This window comes from Styela clava, chromosome 11 (assembly GCF_964204865.1).
Source record: "Styela clava chromosome 11, kaStyClav1.hap1.2, whole genome shotgun sequence".
In the NCBI taxonomy this organism is placed as follows: domain Eukaryota; kingdom Metazoa; phylum Chordata; class Ascidiacea; order Stolidobranchia; family Styelidae; genus Styela; species Styela clava.
In genome coordinates, this window is record NC_135260.1 from 8,558,108 (window position 1) to 8,576,937 (window position 18,830).

Genomic DNA, 18,830 nt, shown 5'->3' on the forward strand with positions numbered 1-18,830 from the left:
TTTTTTGATGGAGATTCATCGACAGAAGAGACAAACCATGCCGGCCTGGTTTGTTTTCCGAAGACGATTCCAAACAAAGAACAAGCAGTGTTGATAAAGTACCGGTAATAGATTAGATTCGTGTGTTAGGTAGCATTGACAACCATGAATAGACTTTATTTAGTTCGTACTGATTACAAATGGTATCAAAATGAGTAAATAAGACAATAATGAGATATCATAGCATTATATTTTGAATGCTCATTCCTCATTAATAAGAAAAGTATTTGTATAATTAAGTTATATGACAAATATGTTGAATGATGCCGCCTCCTTTATGCCAAATTATTAAAGTAATCACAGGAATGTATGTTTAGAACGGAATGGAGTGATGGAAAATCAAAATACATATTTAAACGATGTTTTGGTATAATAAATATATCCACTATTTAATTTTACATAAGACATGAACTATAAATTCTTAATTTTGCATAAATATGGAATCAAATATAGAAATTGTATTGTAGCGTAATGAAGAATACAAAAAAATTGATGTGGTTTCTAAACAATGGTTCGATCAAGAATCTGTTTCCGTTTATTAAAATCACAAGAACATGATTGGTCGACCCATTTGTTCTTGCATATAAGATTGAAGTACGTATGCCATTGGGTACTCTCATGACATTGGGTATAATATAAAATAGTCTCATGCCATTGGGTATAGTTTAAAATAGTCTCATGGCATTGGGCATAGTCTAAAATAGTCTTATGCCATTGGGTATTTGGAATGCATTTGTTTGCAAGTAGTTCTCAGACATGTTTGATGAAACTCTCTTTCAGATTGAATACTCAAGTTTTACCATTTTTTATGATTCCAGATTCCAAGTTCTTTATTGAGAAAACCTGTAGAAAAAAATATACAATTAATCATAATGTTATTATGATACGTTATTCTTTTTTGCATTCATATAATTGAGGAAATAAATCTTAGTAGTTGTATGAGAAGATCTTTCTAATTGTAGGCACGAGATGGGGTATTGATTGATCCCATGTGATATAATTCCAATTTTTTTCAAGGTTTGCAGTGAAAATGGTGTAACGTGCTCAGACAATGGACTTACAAGCAGGGGCCGACAACCTTATGTCGCTCACAGACCAAAATTAGGGCTTGCAAGTCATTGGCGCGCAGCACATGGTTTTAGAAAGTGAAAAACTTTTTCACACAGATCAGAAGTTATATTTTAAGCAGTACTTAAAAAAAAATTTACATATGACTTGTTTGAGTTTTATAAGAAGAAGATACATTTTATAATAAAAATCAAGCAGTGATACATCTCCCGAATAGAATATCGATTTATTTATTCATTGCATTGCATCTCAAAAATCCGAGTGAATATTTTCTGCGCCACTAAACCCTTTGCACTTCGCATCAACTTTTTTGCGTTTTGTCGATATTTGTCTAATTATAATTGAATTATAGTCTCATTAAACGAGGAATTGTGAATTATGTACTTGTTAGGTTATATTATAATTTAGTCTACACTCCACACGTGGCTTACAATAAATATTGTAACGTAAAGAATATAATCGTCAAAACAGTTGTTATGTTACTATAATTCAGTGACATGTCGTGGGTCGGATTATATTACTCTGCGGGCGGGATCGGGCGTAGGTTGCCGACCCCCGACTTACAGCATAACATTCAATGCAATTTTATGAATTCGTATGGGTTAGTAAATATGACCCAATAATAATTTGCTTTTATTTCGCATTTATTATGCTAATGAAAACAGTATAGATATCCATTTTAACAAATTCATTACATCAGTGATTTCAACCTTTCTACCCCCGCAAACTGACAACACCAAAAAAATAAACTCGAGTACCGGCATCAGAATATTGAAATATTAATAATGATTTCAAGCTAACGTAGGCATATAAGTGAAACAGGTATAACTTATACATCGTCTCATCTTATTGTTTCCTACTTTTTTACTGCGTTAAATTATAAAAATTTGACACTAAAACATGTTAATCAACTTCACGTTACTTGATTTGATCTCACAGATGAAACGTTAAATGTCTTACGGATAAAAATATTAAATTCAAAAATTTAATTTCGATTGGTCTCATTATCGGGTCTTGCATGTTAAACATTCTGAAACTAAATTTGTACAACCCTAGCGTCATCGAATATTGGCGTAATAAAAATCAAAACACATAAATAGCATTGTGACAAAAAGTCGTAAAAACTAATTGTTTTTGACTCGATTTTTTTGAATAATGACACGTTTCCTAGAAATTCCTCACTAACCATATAAACTTTCTTATGTTTCATAGTCATGTCATCTCCATGTTTTTTCTCGCAAACTCATATGGCATTTTTATTGGAGGTGGCTGATGACTATCTTGCGACAGAGTTTGGAATTAAATATGAAAAAATTATACTTTAGTTATCAGATTTTTCACGCATTTGAATGATATAAATAAAAGTTCGCATTTAATGGCTATTAAACAAATCTAGGTCGGGCATTTAAAACTAATTTGATACATTCGTAATCCAAATTTATAGGTGAATCAACAGACAACAAGTCAATATATACTTTCTTACTATTATTATATACTTTCTCGAGTCGAAAGTCGCAAAATGCTTTGAACCCCTGAATTGTCGACTGACCGACATACGGACTGCGCATTCTGAGAAGTCAGATTACCAAAAATGAAACCCAAAACAACGACTTTTAAAGAGCGAAGCAAGTTCAGTACTCAAAAGGCTCATTGAGAGTAGGGCAATTTGATCGTTTACGCAAGTTGCAACAAATTGTTATGATCAAATGCTTGTTCGGTAAGGGCAAAATTTTAATTTCAAATACTTTTCATAAATTTCATAATAATTGAGAGGTAAAAGCGGAACTTTCTGATTGAATAGATTTCGAAATCCTTGATATATTAAAAAAAAGGTTCAAGAGATGATTTAAAAACTGGCAATTGAGATTAGGCAATGGGAGAGCGGTTTAAAAAAAGAATATTAAGAGATAAAAAAAAAGCTAAATAAGATTTGGCTCCAGTCCGTCAGTTAACTTTGTCTATATCTAATCTAAAATAAGATTCAACAGCAAATATTTGGAAATAAATCCAGGCGATTTTTATCGAAAACATCTATAAACTAGATAAATCTTTCCACACTTGAAAAAAGTCATAGCTTCAAATACGACACTTTTCGAGTCAACATAATTCTTGGGCGTCACGAAACCGCCAGAAGAAGACTTGGAAAATGGATATCGAATTGCTAACACTTCCATTAGAGAAAATTTGTATAAAAGTAGTCGAGAAAAGAATCTAGCAGCAAATTTCTCACTAACTTTTGTTTTAATTTGGTGTGACAATAAATTTGAAAAACAGTTTCCAGAAATTTATGCGTTGTAAGTCATAACTTTTGCAAGGACCCCTAATATTGCCTTAAGATCAATAACAAGAAGACACTATTTTGTGCCTGCAAATAATGGAAAGCATAAGTTAATTACACACCCCTGATTTAAAGAGATGATTCAAACAAATCTCACATTTCTCACAAGTTCCACGGAAATTTCCGTTTTTCTCCGATTTTTTTCAAAACGTGGTGTTTTTCGCAAATTTAACACATTTTGCATTAGTCACAAAATTCTTTTGTACATATTCATAATACACATCATTTAAGATAAAAAAATAAATATATCACATAAAAAGAAATTGATGTTTGCGATCGGGACGCGTTAATTGGTTCGGGTGCATTGTAAACTGACGCTAATGATCTCGGCATTCAATTAGAAAACTCAGCACAACGTCGTATTTTGTATTTTACATATTCCAAAATTCACTAATTTTTAAATTTCTTCCTAATTGCATGTAATATTAAAAATGTCAATATAAAATGTTGGCAGCGAAATATCCGAATTAACTAGTTTGGCTGAAATAGCTAAAAAGTCAGAATCCCATTTATACTCGCGAGGGTGGGGACGTACATGGCTCATAGTTTTAAAACATTTCTGATCATATAAAAGCTAAATATATCGGAAATATCGGTATACATTTAGCCGATACCGATACAATACTGATGTCAAAAAATCGGCCGATACTGCCGATACCCATACATCGGTACATCTCCACATCAGACTATAGGACACAACAGAGAATATCGCTCTAGGTAACGGGTTGTTCAGAACGATTGTTGCTATCTTTTAACGCCAAATTATGGTTTTGTTGGGCAGAATAGTTAAATCGATGGGGCGATTCTACGAAATTGAAATGGTCTGGTTCCTACATACTTTGCATTAAAAATTTATATGTGCGCATTGGTGCTCAAACAGGAGAAAACGAACGGAGGAAAGCAATCTTACTGCTATAAGATAAGTTCATACTCAATATACAAAAAGAATAATTTGCCGCAGATTTCGTTCAAAAATGCAATTTTTCTGATATAAGATAAGCTTTTACTCAATATATAAAAAAATTGCCGCAGATTTCTCAAAAAATTAAAATATTACTTATTTGGAATGATCTCTTAGTGCAGTAATATTTAACGGGTTATACTAGTGAGTATATACCTAAGTGTAGAAATCAGATCCCGGGTATACAAACAAGACTCATTATAGGCGGAGAGATATACAAAAAAGTCGATAAGCTCGAATTAGGCCATAATTTCTGGTACAAATACGAAGTCACTCGACTAGTCCCCGAACTCGTAATAGAACTAAAATAAGGGTATCGAAACAAAACCGTGGCCTAACCCTAATCTGGTACACATCTACGTTCCGGTGTCCGCCATATTACTACACATACTTCGGGAGGACTGAAAAGTCTGTGGCTACGTTATTCGCTAATTTCTGATGAATACCAGACAAATGACGAAGCATTTCGTTTGATAAAATGATGTACTGTATTGCCAACTTTTAATCAGTGTCTTAAAAAGCTGAAAATAAATGTATTTTTTAGTTCATTCTCAAATTATCAGTGAGGTTTATCGAGATTCGAGGGTATGGCAGGTATAGCTCCTACCATTTGCAATTCTGGATTGCGACGCAAAAAGAATGAAAAGTTCTAATAGTAAATTGTTACAATAAAATATTTGTGCAATATCACGAATTTCAAATTAAACAGATAAACGTGGGAGTTTGCATATCTACAGGAAAATTTTCACGTGAGTGAAAAGATGGGTAAAGAAAAAATTTCGTAAAATTATTTCAGAGGACCTTCATCGAACCCCCGGATACAGCTCCCACGAACGCTATGGATACAATCTAACCCAAGGTTTAAAAAAAATGCTATAGAGTTATAGACAGCGCCGTACTCATTACACCATATTTACTGAATATTGGTCCAGTTAGTCAGTTGTTGTTTTCAGCTTTTACCGTTAAATTACGTTTTGTTGGGCAGAATACTTAAATACACGGCGCGATTCTACGAAATGAAATGGTCTGGTTCTGATAGACTTTGGCGCAGTAAATTATTAGCGCATTGGTGCTCAAACTGGCGAAAGGGCTAACGAAGAAATGAAATCTTTCTGCTATAAGATAGGTTTATACTCAATATACAAAACGAGTAATTTGTCCCAGATTTTGCCCAAAAATTACATATATTACCTATTTGGAATAATCTTTAAGTACAGTGATGTTTAACCGAGTATACTATAATAACTAAGTGTATACTAGGATGATCCCGGGTATACAAATAACAATTTGGTATACGCTGAACTACAGCCTGATTTAAATAAATTTCCCGGGCCGTTTTGTGTTTTTGAACGCGCACAGGTCACGTCCGACATCGGGACTCAATAATTCATAAAGTGTTTATTGGCCACGGCCACAAATTTTGAGAGATTAATTATATGAGCGAGTAGAAACCATGAAATGCAAAAAAATAATTATTTGCAGAGAGATATACAGAAAAAGTCTCCGGCTACATTTCTTCTGAGCACAATCTATATTCATAAATCAACATTAATTTTGACGTAGTTTGGTAATTTAGCACACATAATATCTTGTGACCAGAGTAAGACTTATATCATGACTTCACTAAACAACTTTATACTTTATATTATTAAAAAAAAACCTTCGTTATTTGCAAGGTACACACGAAGAAAATGAAAAGATCACTATTTTAGTGTATTAGATTTGGATCATTTGTACAAAGCCCTCAAAACTAATGCAAAAATGTGAGATTTGATAAAAACCACATGCGCCAAGTTATAAAAAACAAACAAGTAATTATCTAAGTTTGGGATAAGAACAATTAGTAAATTTGTATTTCCAGCGCAATCTGCATTTTTAACTCAAACCCTGACAGGATAGTTATTAATTTATTATCTCAACGTTAGCGGGGGTGTTTTGTTTCTACCGGGGAAAGGGGTGTACCAAAGATCCCTAAATTGATCCTAGATATGCAATTGAAAATGAAGGAATCAAAAAACTTCGATTACATACTTGCTCTGCTGGCCAGACTCGATAGGCTTTCATCTTGATCAGTGATGAATACCAGACAAATGACCACGACGAATTTCGTCTGATGAAATTGATGTACTGTCTTTCTAACGTTCAAGCAGTCTTTTAGAAGGCTGAAAATTGATGTATTTTTAGTTCATTCCAAAATTATCAGAGGTGTATTTAGCTTGGGATTGCGATGCAAAAAGAGTGAAAAGTTCTAATCCTAAATTGTTACAATGAATAATTTAATACAAAGAAAATAAAAATTGAAAACTATGTAACACGTAGCAAAAGGTTTAAGAGCACTATTTTAGTATATTATATTGGGATCTTTTGTACAAAAACTTCGACACTGAGTTTCAAATTAGTAATTATCTAATCGGGGTTAAAAACAAATTGAAAATTATTTATTTTCCTGCGCATAGGGGTTGCGCAAAAGATCCTTAAATTGAACCTAAATATGCAAATCAAACTGGAAAAAATCAAAATATTTCGATTACATACTTGCTTTGCATACTGGCCAGATTCGATAGGCTTTCATCTTCCTCAGTGATGAATACCAGACAAATGACGAGGCATTTCTTTTGATGAAATGATGTACTGTCTTTCTAACTTTCAATCAGTGTCTTAAATAGCTGAAAATAAATGTATTTTTAGTTCATTCTCAAATTATCAGTGACGTATATCGGGGGTATGGCAGGTAAAGCTCCTACCATTGGCAATTCTGGATTGCGACGCAAAAAGAATGAAAAGTTCTAATCGTAAATTGTTACAATAAAATATTTGAGCAATATCACGAATTTTAAATTAAATAAATAAACGTGGAAGTTTGCATATCTGCAAGAAAATTTTCACATGAGTGAAAAAATGGGTAAAGAAAAAATTTCGTAAAATTATTTCAGAGGACCTTCATCGAACCCCCGGATACAACTCCCACGAACGCTATGGGTACAATCGAACCCAAGGTTAAAAAAAACATCGCTATAGACAGTGCCGTATTCATTAAACCATATTTACTGCATATTGGTCCAGTTAGTGAGTTGTTCAGAATGATTGTTTTCACACCGTTAAATTACGTTTTGTTGGGCAAAATAGGTAAATACACGGCGCGATTCTACGAAATGAAATGGTCTGGTTCTAATAGACTTTGCCGCAGTAAATTATGAGCGCATTGGTGCTTAAACTGGCGAAATGGGTAACGAAGAAATGAAATCTTTCTCCTATAAGACAAGTTTATACTCAATATACCGAACGAATAATTTGTCCCAGATTTTGCCCAGAAATTACAAATATTACCTATTTGGAATAATCTTTGAGTACAGTGATGTTTAACCGAGTATACTAGAATAACTAAGTGTATACTAAGTCAGATCCCGGGTATACAAATAACAATTGGTATAAGCTGAACTACAGCCTGATTTAAATAAATTTCCCGGGCCGTTTTGTGTTTTTGAACGCGCACAGGTCACGCAACAGGTCAATAATTCATAAAGTTTCTATCTATCCACGGACACTAATTTTATGAGATGAATTACATGAGCGAGTAGAAACCATAATATGCAAAGAAAAAATGATTATTTGCGGAAAGATATGCGGAAAAAGTCTGCGGCTACGTTATTTCTGAGTACAATCTATAGTCACAAATCAACGTTAATTTTGACGTAGTTTGTTAATTTAGCACACATAATACCTTTTTACCAGAGTAACACTTCTGTCGTGACTTCGCTAAACAACTTTTTTCTATTTTATATTATTAAACAAGAGAGCAATGCTCAAATATATGGACACGCAGAACAATTCCCCAAAAATCATATGCGGTGACCAACGACTAACATACCGGCGGTGACTTACCAGTACCTGTATCGGGGTACCGTGACGGTACAGGGACTGTCATAGATATTTTAGGTCCTGTGACAATTGAAACATCAGTTGAAATATCTCGTGATATGAGTCAATTATGTACCGTATTATCGGATCAGGTACCGAACCACAGTCAAACATTTCAGATAAAAACGTTACTAAATAACATGCGTCAACTTAACACCAGCCGAATCGGGGTACAATTTTTCGTACAGTGACTGTCATAGCCGTTTAGGGCTGATGGACAATTCGACTACACGGACAACTCACCAGGCCTAGGGTGGTGTAGCCAGTCTGCGGACAATTTCATTCAAACCGCTATAAAACAAAAACCAATATATCTAACCTGTTAATTTTTTCACCGTGGGTGCATTGGCGTCATTTATTCTACACGCTAAACCTCGTATTAACTTTCTACGACAAAGGGTTGAAGCTATACAAATCCCCAAAGTACGGCACTCGAAAGACGTATTTGCGACCGAACGACCAGTGTGCGACCACGGATTTCAAGCCTTGATCATCGTTTATGCTGCGTCGAGACTATCGCATACGCAGCCATACAGCAATCAAACAGACAAAACACGGTGGTCGCAAATTGGTTGACAATTGTTGGTCTTGTGACAGCGTGAAAACATTGGGCTTCTAATTGCATTTCTGACCGTCATATATTTCAAGAACACGGTTATTTCGAACAAAACTCGTTAAATTATAAACAAAGCACCACATCACAGCAATCAAACAGACGAAAACACGGTGGCCGTAAATTGGTTGACAAAGATATTATCGACGTATCGGAAATGCACACCCCCTATTCCCCCTCCTTCAAATGTAGAAACGCGAAACTTTCAAATATGGTTAAAAGGAACACAACTCTACCCACCTGCCAAGTTTCATCTTTTTATTTCTCATATTTGTATGGATTTTCAAGCTTTTGACAGCTACGAGTTAGTTCAGTGTCACCGCGCTGTGTTACGGTACCAGAACTCCTGTCTTGTGACAGCGTGAATTGAAATTGCAAGATGGTCCGTTGGACACAAAATGGCGTCCGATATCCGCAGAACGTTTAGTGACGTCATAGCAAACAAAAACAAATCTTACAGAGCTAACAGAAATATTTGAAATAAATAAAAGTAATAGCCTTCTGGAGAAAAATTTCATCTTCAACCACTGAAAATTTCAAAGCAATTAGTCCAGTAATCAAAGAGAAAAGCGACTTTTTAAAAACGTGTCAAAGAACAAGAACAAGAACAACAACATAATATTGAAACGATCGTTATGTCCACTACGTGTCCAATAATCTTCGTTGTTTGCAAGGTACATGCAAGGAAAATAAAACTTAAAAAATATGTAACACGTAGTAAAAGGTTCAAGAGCATTATTTTAGTATATTAGATTGTGATCTTTTGTACATAGCCCTTGACAACAATGCAAAAATGTGATATTTAATAAAACCACTTGCGCCAAGTTTTTAAAAATAAGTAATTATCTAGTTAGTGTAAATTTATATTTCCAGCGCAATCTGCATTTCTAACCCAAACCCCGACAGAATAATTACAAATTTAATATTCTGAACGTTAGCGGGGATGTTTTGTTTTTACCGGGGAAAAGGGTGTACAGAAGATCCCTAAATTGATCCTAAATATGCAAATGAAATTGAAAGACTCAAAAGATTTCGATTACATACTTGCTCTGCTGGCCAGACTCGATCGGCTTTCATCTTGCTCTGTGATAAATACCAGACAAATCACCACGACGAAATTCTTTTGATGAAATTGATGTACTGTCTTTCTAACGTTCAAGCAGTCTCTTAGAAAGCTGAAAATTAATGTATTTTTAATTCATTCTAAAATTATCAGAGGTGTATTTAGCTTAGGATTGCGACGAAAAAAGAGTGAAAACCTCAAATCGAAAATTAATAAAATAAATATTTTTAAATTAGATATAATTGAAACTCTTATTGTGCCTAATCACTAATTCCAAATTAAACAGCTAAACGTGGAAGTTTGGATAACTGCGGTAGAATATAGAAATTTTACATAAGTAAAAAAACAGGTAATGGAAAGAGTTCATGGCATGTATTATTTCAGAGGACCTTCATAGAACACCTGGAACAGATCGACCCCAGGGGATCGATTTAATCAAACCCAGTTTATTAAACACCGTTGTAGACAATGCCGTGCTCATTACGCCATATTCATTCGTTATTGCTCCAGTAAGGGATGTTTAGACTAATTGTTGCTACATTTTAACGTTAAATTACGGGTATGTTGGGCAGAATAGTCTAAGGTGCGATTCCACAAAATGAAAATGGTCAGGTTCTAACAGACTTTCCATAGAAAATTTATAGGCGCGCGTTGTTGCTTAAACTATAGAAAAGACGAACAAAGAAACGCAATTTTTCTGCTATAAGATAAGCATATACTCAATATATAAGAATCAAATTTGAAGCAGATTTCCCAAAAAATTATAAATACTACGGAAGTCACTCGGATAGTCCTCGAGCTCGTAATAGAACTAAAACAAGGGTATTACAACAATATTATGGCCTAACCCTAACCTGGTACACATACCACGTTCTGGTGTTCGCCATATTGCTACACATACTTCGGGAGTACCGAAAACTCTGTGGCGACCTAATTCGCTAATTTATAAGCGAAAACTATATAGTATTAAATCAACTTCAATTTTTACGTTTTTTGGTAGCAGTAATTTAGCACACACACATAATATCTTGTGACAAGAGTTAGACTTCTGTCATGATTTCACTAAACAACTCCTTTTTCCAATTTATAATATTAAATACCCTTTGTTATTTACAAAAACTTCTTCACTAAAGCAAAAATGTGAGACTCAATAAAAACACAAGGTAAAGTTTTAAATTAGTAACTATCTAGTTAGGGTTAAAAACAAATTGAAATTTTTTATTTTCCATCGCAATCAATAGGGATTGCAAAAGATCCTTAGATTGAACCTGAATACGCAAATTATATTGAAAGAATCAAAAGATTTCGATTACATACTTGCTTTTCTGACCAGACTCGATAGGCTTCTATCCCAATCAGTGATGAATACCAGGCAAATGACGAGACAATTCTTTTGATGAAATGATGTACTGTCTTGCTAACTTTCAATCAGTGTTGGGGAAAGCTGAAAATAAATTTATTTTTAGTTTATTCTCAAATTATCAGTGGCGTATGTAGGGTATGACAGATATAGCTCCTACCATTGACGACTTAGGATCGCGGTGCAAAAAGAGTGAAAAATTTTAATCCTAAATTGTTACAAAAAATATTTTCTGCCTTATCACGAATTCAAAATTACGGTAAGCAGCTAAACGTGGAAGTTTGCATATCTGCAGTGAAATATAGTAAATTTTACATAAGTAAAAACCTGGGTAAAGGAAAGATTTCGTAAAATTATTTCAGAGGACCTTCAGGTTCGGTTTAATCAAACGCAGTTTAAAAAAAACACCGTTATAGACAGTGTCGTGCTCATTACGCCATATTCACGGGTTATTGCTTCAGTTAAAGGGTTGCTTAAAATGATTGTTGCTACCTTTTAAACGCTAAATTACGGGTATGTGGAACAAAATAGTCAACTCCAAAGTGTGATTCGACGAAATTAAATGGACTGGTTCTACCAGATTTGGCCTTAAATAATTATAATCACGCATTGGAACTCAAACTGGCGAAAAGGGGAACGAAGAAAAGATAAGCTTATACTAAATATACAAAAAAGATAATTTGTCGCAGATTTCCACGAAAATTACCGACTTGGAGTGATCTTTTAGTGCAGTTATATTCAACCGGATAACCATAAATAAAGAGGTGTATACCAAGATAGATCCCGGCTATTCAAATAGCAATTGGCATACGATGGTACACTAGAGCTATAGCCTGATTCAAACAATCAAATTTCCCGGCCCGTTTTGTGTTTTTGAACGCGCACAGGTCCCGTTTAACATCGGGCTCAATAATTTATGAAGTCTTTGTCTGTCCATGCCGCGAAATTTCCGAGTACCAGCTATAGTCACAAATCAATGTCTGTTTTTCCCTTTTACACATAATATTTTGTGACCAGCGTAAGACTCCTATCATGACTTCACCAAACAACTTTTTCTGCGCTATTCTATTAAATAATCTATGTTATTTGCGAGGTATATACGATGAAAATAAAAATTGAACAAGGTGTAACATGTAGTAAAAGGGCGAACAGCGCATTTTAGCGTATTAGATTGAAATATTTTGTAAAAGCATTCGACAATAATGCAAAAATGGGCGCTCCTGAAGTATGCGTACCGAGAAGACGGACACCATACCATACTATGTGTACCAGGTTAGAGTTAAGCCATAATTTTAGGTACGAATACTACGGGAGTCACATGGCTATAGTCTCAGAACTCCTAAAAGAACTAAAATAGGGAAAATTGCAATAAAATCATAGCCTAACCCTAACCTGGTACACATACTACGTTCCGGTGTCCGCCATGGTACGTGTACTTAGGAGTACCCCAAAATATGAGATTTGATAAAAACACCTCCGCCAAGTTTTAAAATAGCAAGTTAGTAACTAGTTAGGGTCAGGAACGATTTTAAAATTTAAATTTCCAGCGCAATCTTCATTCTCGACCCAAACCTTAACCGAGTAGTTAATAATTTTCTTATTTTGAGGGTTTGTGGGAGTATTTTGTTTTTGACCGGGGGATTTGTTCAACCAACCAACAATCATTAGATTGAACCTAATAATACGATTAAAATCGAAAGATTTCGATTACATACTTGCTTTGCTGGTCAGACTCGATAGGCTTCTATCTTACTCAGACGAATTTCTCTTATTGATGAAGTAGTATACTGCCTTGTCAACTTTCAACAAGTGTTTAAGAAAGCTGAAAATAAATGTGTATGTGACATGGTCGTCGTATTTTCACCAAAATAATACCGTACGAGTATCTCAATTCAACAACAGCCCTTCGAAATTGTGATCCAACCATCAAGGGGTCGCATTTTTTAAACTTTTGCGTAGATACATCCCTGCAAATAATTCAGAGATTTTCCCTAAATTTATGAAATATTACTTATTTGGAATGATCTGTAGGCCTACGTACATTGTGTTGCACCTCATCTTGTAAATGACGAGTAAACTATTAACAATTATGTTATAATTCACCTTCTTATGAGAATCCTCTCTACAGTCACAGATATCTGCATTTAATTTCATAAGATACTACTCGCAGTTTTCGAGTTATATAACGGAGTACAATTATTACGACAAGAAACTGTCCAATGACGCTTTTATAACTGTTTATGGAATATATGACTTATTACTTCTGTAAGTATATGGAATTACCATATTGATTACGGGAATCCATGGATGTCGAAAAGTCAAATAAAATGTATAAATATTACCTGTAGATTTTCCCTCGGTTTCGTTACATCGTGTCTTCGCATCTTCAATTTCAACATCAACAACAGTTCTGCATCTGAAAAGTTAAGATATTAATAATAGACTGTTGCAGAACTTTCTAATGCGGGAATGGGAATACGTCTATCCACAATAACTAATATATAAATCCATGGATTTGGTGTTATATTTGAGATGCGAAAGTTATCTATATTACATTGATGTAAAGCGTGTCATGTGAAATGCAGCTTACATAGTGACTTATATCGGGCGCGACTTAAAAAGTGTGAGAATCACTGAATTCTAGGATATATATAATATGCGAGGACTCCTGAGAAAATATCGAATATCTGATGAATGAAACAGCAGAGCTATTGTATTAACTTCGTATCTTGCGCTAACTCGTCAATTTAGAATAGTCTCAAGTACGTTCAGATTTTTAGTTCATATTAAAAATAATAGGTAATTGTAATTTCAACCAAAAGGATTTAGAAATCAGTTTATGAAAAGCAATACGTACAAAAATTGAGATAGTAAGCAACAACATTAACCAAATCAATAAAAAATATAGAGTTTTAGGGAAACCATATAACAGCTTCACAAACACTTGTTAATATTTAGCTCACCTGAATATTGTTCCAAAGAGACAAACTGATAAAGAGCAATATTCCAGCACCAACCAGTGCAACCACACACAAAATCGACCGCACACCATCATGTAAATTTGCTACTGAGGCGTTGTCGCTTGTGCTTCCCGCGCGAAGAGTGAACGAAAACGCTAATTAGTCCTTTATAATTAAACGTTTTTAATTAGTCCCGTTATTCCAGGATCCAACAACCCTGGATCGCCACGAGCGGATCACGTTTCTGACACGTGATCACAAAACATAAACAATGCAAATGACATTTGGTATTTGCTTAATATTACTTGTGATTGTTTGAATGCCCAATTTACACTAATTTCTCCGTCCAAACCAAACGTTGGAGACATAACATACATAGCAACATAATCGAGTTACATGTGAAAGTCCTGTTTAATTTCTCAGACCGATGGTAACAATTGATAAAGACTCGATTTAGCGCAGAGCTATACCCAAAATGGAGTTGTGACACCGTAGGTGAGATGCAGCAACTAAGTTTTGGGGTTGCAACGAATACTCGAATTTCACACACAGAGTACTACCGAATATCTAATGTAAATTTCATACTTTTGATTCAAAACACAACTATTAAAACTAATGAAACGTATAAATTCCACTGGGCTTACATCGAACTGTAAAAGTTTTGGAAGCCCAGATTTAGCAAACCATTAAATCAGCGATTCGTAACCTTTTCGAGCCATAAGAGCCTCCTTTTATTACTCAGGAAATTTCGTCAAATCCCAAAGTTTTGAACGGTTGAAACCAGGGGTGCAACCAGAACCTTATAGGAGGAGTGAATTTTGTGCAAGGTATAGAACAGGGGTGGGTACCTTTTTCGGCTTGCGTGCCAAAATCGGCTGAATTTAATTACAAATTATTTCGCGTGCCGACAAAAATTAAAAACAATGCTTTGCTACTTCGAAGCAAGAATACACAATAATAAACCCTTTAAACACGCACAGACAGATTCACTATTCGCAAAAATATCAGTCCGACAAATAAATGTGATTACTTTTCTTACTCTATATTATACTGTGTTTCCCCGATAATAAGACTGAGTCTTATTTCAATTTTCTTCCAAAAAATAACACTAGGGATTATTTTCGGAGGATGTCTTATATTTTCATTTATCAAAAACGAAATTACAAAGTAGAGAATTGCGAGATTTTTCGATATATGTAATAAGAAAACCGATATCCATTTACTTATAAATAACACGTTTTTATTCGAAATAACTGCAAAACTTAGATTATTAATCATTTAAAACGTGTAAGAGAGATTTCTTGCTATCGACTAGGTAAACAAATTCGCGTTATTGAGTAGGTCTTATTTAAAGGGGAGGGCTTATATTAAAATCATTTTAAAAATTCAGTCTAGGTCTTATTTTCAGGGTAGGTCTTATTTTCGGGAAGACACGGTATTAGTGAGACTTCTACTGCTGCATTGCCGCTGATAGAGATTGGACATTGGGTTTATATTTTGTAACGTTTAAAGAAATACACGACATACTGGTTTCATCTTTTAGGCTACTTCTGTTACGAGACTAAATAAAGTTTATAGCTGAGAACAGAGATCCACAAGTTTATGTAGAATAAAACACGGACAAAAATGCAGTTGCAAAGTTTTTAGGCCACGAAATATTTTCGGGAATGGCATCCCAATCGCGCTATAGTTCGTTTACTGCACTTCTCTCTTGTATTCCCTTCCCTAATAGATTATATTTCTTTCTAAATCAATTTATAACAGTGAGTTAGCAAGTAACTCTAACCAACATGAGCTGTACAACTCAAGCAGAAACATCTTGCAGGATGTTCAATGTAATTTTCGCGGGGCAGTCCAGTCGTGGGCTGCCAAGCGTGGCGTCGTTAATTAAGTAATATTCTAATTAACGCGATCCTCGTCAGTAGCGGTGGCGCAGGGGAAGCGTAGGGACATGGTCAAACATCAGGCCAGGGGTTCGAATCCCACAAGGTAGACTGAAGTATGAACGTAGCCCAGCAGGCGAGCTAGGAGGCATATAGATAAGCAATAAGGGGGGCGGGGGGTAGCGATGAAAGTGCAAGTGAGAAGAGTGCAGGAACGGCAGTCGACGAGCCAGTGAAGACCAGCCAACGGAGGGTGCAGCTGAGCTGCAGCACTAGACTAGACCGGTAAGGATTGGGCTTGGAGAAGGAAAGGCAGTTGGCGAGCAAGAGAGAGACGTGGAGGAGGAGGATAAGCAGTCGGCGAATAAATTGAAACCATCCAACAGTGTGTGTGCAGCGTAGTAGCAAGATGGGACGTGCAGGAGGAGGTGTGTGTTTAAGTGAGAGACTTGGAGGAGGAAGAGGAGCTGGGGTCAGCGAGGCCTGGGGTCGGCGAGGAGTTGAGCAAGTGAACCCTGAGCTGAGCTGTGCACGGCAATCGGCGAGCAAGCATATGGGGAGGAAAGACACATCCCACAGTATGTGCAAGTACAGCAAGCAGTCAAGACCCGCTCAGCTATGAGAAATAGGCAGTGAGTGGCGGGCAAGTGGAGCTTAGCTATGAGAGGAAATAGGCAGTGACATAAGACTGATGCAGGGACGGGCCGTAGCGAGAAAGTTTCAATATTGGGGCGTAGAAGGAGGAAAGAAAGGCAGTCCGGTGAGCCCACCCTGAGCCGCTAAGAAAGTAAAACACCAACGCGGAGCAGGAAAGGCATTGTGAGACACTCTGAGCTGTAATGATGGGGCCGTGGAAGAGGCGAGCGAGCAAGTAAGACCGATGGGGGAAGGCATTGTAATCGGCGAGCAAGTAAGACCGGATGGGTCGGGGGAAAGGAAAAAGGAAGGTAGTAAGCTGTACGAATGGGGCCGTGGAAGAGGCAGTCGGCGAGCAAGTAAGACCAATGGGGTGGGGGAGGAGGAAAGAAAGACATGACAAGGAAGAAGACACCACCGGCATGGAGGGGGGCGAAAATATATCAGCAATCGGCGAGCAAGAAAGACATGATACCACCGGCATGGAGGGGCGAAAATATATCAGCTGCAGGACCAGGTTTTTTCATCCAGATAAGGTTGGAAAGGAAGTTAAAAGCCGGGCCCCACGGATATCAATCAGGGTTGAAAAACGGAGCGAAAATTGTATTCAGCGAGAAAAGCTAATGAGGCTGCGACAATAACATCCTATTCGCAATCCTATTCGGTGTTTTTCGACAAATAAAAAGACCACTAAATACTGACTAATACTTCTCATACCAAATGCATTTTAGCTGATGTACTTACTGCAGGTTTGTATACCAGACTACATAGGATAGGATTTACATAATTATCCCTACCAGCGGTTAGGTGAACAACCCAACGGCGGCGAGAAGTCCAGCCATTCTATCGCCCATAACTAACTCCGCATGTGATGCGAACCCAGAGCAGAGTAATCAGAGGTGAGATGGCGAACGTATTCCTTACGCTTGGCACGATGAGCCACACCGCCTACACTGGATCTGGATAAATCACACAGTCTGTAATGCCCTATATATTTAAAACATCAAATGTCGGACTACAACTTGCTACGGTATTTCTAACATCTCAAGCGCTTCCAATGCTACAAACACCAACACTCCTGCATAACCTATCATTGCTGCCCATGTTTTTGTCGAGTATATGAAACCAGACCAACTGGCATCAGTTAAATCGGGTTATCGGGTACTTTCTCCTCTTTCTCACAAATGGCCATTATTTTCTGAATCAAATATGCTGCAAAAATCCCATACAAGCATGAAAATCTCGTTGTTTGTGACATATCTTTCTAGCATTGGCGTAGCCAGGGGAGTCATTTCTATTGTCGATCATTTGAATGGTGTTTTCTTCTATATTTATGTAGTTTAGGATATTGCTATGTATTGTTAATTAATTAATGTGAGGTCCCTATGTATGTGTATCAATAAGGGGTGAACTGATTTTGTTCGCATTCTTCATATCAGGTAGTATAAAGGCTGGGGACATATTCGCTTGGTTGACAGGCCAGTCCCAAACTCGTAAAGGAGTTAAAATAAGAAAAAATGGAAATAACATTTGGGCCTAGTCTAACCTGGTACACATACTGCGGGAGTTTTAGTCAGAAAAGTTTTTCAAAACCTATCTGCTCTCTTGTTTAAGTCAGAAACATTTTCAATATCCATGTGTTAAAACTTTTTAATAAGTATACTTATTATAAGTACTAACATTTTTGGGATGCTATTTGTAAAACTGCCAAACATATCCATTAAGTCCATAAAATCTTCTAAACATTTTATTAGATTTATTGAAAACAGATCATGACTAACCTATGAATAAAATTCTTGGTGTGTTACTTTTTTCAATAATGTGTATCACCGTAAATATATACTACTACGTATCACTGAGTTGCATGTTATTATTTTTCACATTCAGACACATTCTTATCACATTATAATCTTCGCCTTGATCCACTGTGTATATATAGCCAATTTTTTTTATTAATTTTTTCGCTTACTTCGAATAATGTACTAATTATA

General features: G+C 35.9%; 1 long non-coding RNA gene across 5 annotated transcripts; it reads right to left on the reverse strand.

Annotated features, from left to right (window-relative positions):
* Positions 1-656: 656 nt before the first annotated feature.
* On the reverse strand, positions 657-14,379 carry LOC120334983 (uncharacterized). 5 transcript variants are annotated; one of them, XR_013478986.1, is made up of 8 exons: positions 14,324-14,379; positions 13,703-13,776; positions 13,076-13,182; positions 11,318-11,444; positions 9,982-10,112; positions 6,942-7,072; positions 6,438-6,568; positions 657-882 (listed from the first exon to the last, which is right to left on the reverse strand). It is a non-coding gene; the product is annotated as an uncharacterized LOC120334983 (long non-coding RNA). The 5 variants fall into 5 exon arrangements; XR_013478987.1 differs by lacking the exon at positions 11,318-11,444; XR_013478988.1 differs by lacking the exon at positions 6,942-7,072.
* Between the last annotated feature and the right edge of the window lie 4,451 nt (positions 14,380-18,830).